This window comes from Vulpes lagopus, chromosome 20, assembly GCF_018345385.1.
Source record: "Vulpes lagopus strain Blue_001 chromosome 20, ASM1834538v1, whole genome shotgun sequence".
NCBI lineage: Eukaryota > Metazoa > Chordata > Mammalia > Carnivora > Canidae > Vulpes > Vulpes lagopus.
Window position 1 is genome coordinate 12,204,200 of NC_054843.1, and position 4,193 is coordinate 12,208,392.

The following is a 4,193-nucleotide window of genomic DNA, read 5'->3' on the forward strand; positions in this document are numbered from 1 at the left end:
ACTTAACCAACTGAACCCTCAGGTGTTCCAAGGTGGGATAAATGTTTGATTTACTTGTTTGTTTAATTGCCAGTTTTCAAAGTAATGATTGGGTTTTCTAGCTCCTCCCAGTGAACAGTGAGAGGATTGTTTTAAAAGTCATTATGAGCTCATGCAATTAAATCTTTTTGATGTGTTCCAATCCATATAGTTATTACCATTAGTGATGCACAAATTACATATTTGAACAATGAGAGCTGCTTCAGGTTGGTAACATTAGTAGTTTGCTTTGCCTTGATTTTTATAACCTCCTTGGTTTCTGGAATGACAAGATGGTCCAGGCTCATTTTGTACATTTCTTACCCCAGACCATGAATTCAGCTATTTCTCCCAAGGACTCCTGCTTTCTTTTAATGGGAAATGGTGTTTAGTTATCATAATCTGGGCACTAAGGGTGCTTATTATTGTTGGGTTGGTTACATGTTCAGACCTATTCAATGTAGGGAGCTAGGATATATTTATTTTTTAAGATAAAACATCATAAGTTCATACAAATAAATCTAATTCAAAATTACAACCGTAGAGTTTCACTTAACCTTATTTTTCTTAGCTGTATCCCTTTTCTTCAAAACTTAAAATCCTATTCCAACAATACTAACATAATTATTCAATATGCGATATACACATAAATAGGATTATGATTGTTATCATAATTTCAGTATCAACAATAGGAACAACATGATTACTGAAAACAATTTGAGACATTTTATGAAGGGGGCAATTTTTTAATTATTTGAGTATCTCCTATCAAATATGTATAGTCAAAATCACGTTTTAAACTCATTTGAAACAGTTCTTCCCTATGCAGTTTGCCATTCACTAAATATATTGAATATTTCAATTTTTAGAGATTGCTTTTTTAAAAATTCAGTTTCATAATTATGTAAAATATTCACATGATTCCAAAGTCAAATACACAAAATAAGGTATATTTGTAGAATTCTAGCTTCTATTCCTGCCTTCCCTTCCTATGACTTTCATCCAAGTGAGCACTTTCTAAAAGTTTTTGGTTTATCCTTCTATTTTTAAAATATAAGTATTCAGTCTTTCTCTTCCCCCATTTTTAGTTGTAAAATAACCACATTTCTTCTTCTTCTTTTTTTTTTTTTTTTAATACATCTTGCTTTTTTACTTAACTTATTCTGGAGATCTCCCACTGGCATGGAGAGATTTTTTTTTTTCCACAAATACCTAATGCTGCTATTGTATGGATATAGTACAGCTTATTCATCCAGGTCCCAGTTGGTGGATGTTTGGGTTGTTTTCAGTTTTTCTATTGCAAATAGTGCTGCAATGCCTTGTGTTCATGTTTTTATCATATTCTTGGAATCTATTCCCGAAAGTGAATACTTCCCGAAAGTGAGTACTGTTGAAGGCTACACACTAATGTAATTGTGTTAGATATGGTCAAATTCCTTTCCATAGAGGTTATAATAACTTGTATTTCTACCAGCAATGTATCAAACTATCTGTCCTAAACCAGAAATTATGTTGTCAAACTTCTAAATTTTATCAAACCAGTAAGGGAGCTATTGGTTTTCAGTGTAGTTTAAAAATAAACGTGGCAGAGAATCTTTTCATATGTTAAATATTTGCTTTTCTTTTAGTGAGGCTTCACATCTCACATTTCTTGTTGCAGCACATTTTTTAATAAGAAAGGATATGGTGAAGATGTATTTTCTACATTCAGTTATATCTGAAAATGTCAACTGTCGCTGGATCATGATTTGAATGGGTATGTAATTCTTGACTGAAACTTATTTGCCCTCTAAATTGTGAACTTTCTAGCTTCTGAAGTTGAGTTTCTAATGAGACATGTAATGTCACTCTGATTCTTGCAATTTTTTTCTCTTTTTGAAACTTTGGAATCTTCTCTGGAGAGTTGGAGTTCTCTTATTTCACTATGATAAGTCTTGGTGTGAGATTTTTTCATTTCTTGGGCTGAGCAGTTGGTTATTTTATTTTATTTTATTTTACTATTTTATTTTATTTTATTTTATTTTATTTTATTTTATTTTAGTAGGCTCCACCCTAGCATGGGGCTTGAACTCATGACCCTGAAATCAAGACCTGAGCTGAGATAGAGTCAAATGTTTAACTGACTGAGCCACCCAAATGCCCTCACTCTAATAAATGATATTATATTATTTGTTTGATTATTTGTTCTTCTTTTTTTTTAAGATTTTATTTATTTATTCATGAGAGACACACACACAGAGAGAGAGAGGCAGAGACATGGGCAGAGGGAGAGACAGGCTCCTCTCAGAGAGCCCGATGTGGGACTCGATCCTGGAACTCCAGGATCACACCCTGAGCCGAAGGCAGACACTCAACCGCTGAGCCACCCAGGCATCCCGACTATTTGTTCTTTATTTTGTCTTCCCTGTGTACTTGATCTGGCTATTAGTCAGATGTTGGACCTCCTGGACTGATTGCTTATGTGTTTGATCTTTTCCCCATCTTTTATATTTATTCTCAAATTATTCTATTCTACTCTCTGTGAATTTTCTTAAATTTTTTCTTCCACTTCTTCTACTGTGGATGTGATATTGTCTCAAATCTCTCTAAAGATACATTATTTGCATCTTTGATACTTAGGGTCTCTTTAGTATTATTCCAGAATCAGGAGCTACAGTTTTTACTTTTTGATCAGTCTGTGTTGAGTTTAGAGAACTTCCTCTTAGTTAAAAGATAGATTTATGGGTGTTTAGAATAGGCATTAAAGATTTTTATTCCCTGAGACCTTCCTCTGGCTATATAATTTTTAAAAATGGAAAGAACAGAGGAAACAAAGGAATGCTTGGAAAGAATGTGAAAGGCTGACTTCAGAATTTTATACTGGAAATGCATTCTTCTCTTACATGATATTGTAATTCTCCAGAATTAGGCCCCTTGAAAGACTGTATTTTGAAAACTACAAGGCAGTATTAAATATATGGTATTATATTTCTTTTTTTTTTTTTAAGATTTCTTCTTTTTTATTCATGAGAGACACACGGAGAGAGGCCGACATAGGCAGGGGGAGAAGCAGGCTCCCTGTAGGGAGGCCAGTGTGGGACTCAATCCCAGGACTGGGGATCACACCTTGAGCTAAAGGCAAACACTCCACCACTGAGCCACTTAGGAGTCCCATAAATATATGGTATTATATTTCAATAATTTGGTGTAGTGGTGTGACTACTGTACTTGGGGTCCAGAGACCTAGGCTCTAGACTGAAATCTGTGTATTAGTCAGGACTCTTGGTAGTAAGTGACAGAAACTTGACTCTAACTAGCTTAAACACCAGCAGGTCTTAATGGGAACATGCTATGAGGGGTACCCACAGAACTGGATGGAGACCGGTGAGAATGGGGATGCTGCTGTTACTCTTAATCTGCACCTCATATTTTGTTTCTCGCTGAGGGTCATGTCACGCCAGGATGTTCCACATAGCTGGAGGCATGGTTGATGACAACTTTGGGATCATGACTCAAGAGGAATGGGTGAGCAGAAGACTCTCCCTCCCAACTTTGGCATGAAAAGTTCCAGGGATGGACTCAGACTGGCTCTAGTTCTGACACCTGCTCACCTAGAACCAATCTCTGTGGCCAGGAAGGTGGTGGTCTGGGATGGGGCCCACCTTAGGTAAGACCTTCACGATGTGAAGCCCCACTGCAGCCACATTGTTGGAATGAGGGAGGGAGTGGAGTGGTTTTCCTAGGAAGAGGAAGGGTACTGCACATATAACAGCCCAGATGTCCACTAATCTCTGTGAGTTAGATCCATGACTCCTGAACCACACTGGACCTCAGCCTTTCTATTCGTGGAGTGAGACGTGTAGATTAAGCATCTCTGGGATTCTTTCCCAGCTCAAATATATTATGAATTTACTGAAAATCATGTTTTTCTCCTTATTCTTTTTTAACTTGCATGAGAATTAAATATCTCTGTTAAAGACCAGAAAAGCATGATTCCACACATTAAATAGGGAGAGGGAAACAGAACTATTTAAAGAACATCCTGTCTGTGAGGATTTTTAAGAAGGTGAAACATATTCCTGGAGCTTCACCTCTGAAGCACACATAGAAATATCTAACCAAACTTTTCCCAAAGCACATTTTATCCCTGAGGAGGGCTCTGATTGTGCCAGAAGGTCCCTGGGGGCTGAATGCCC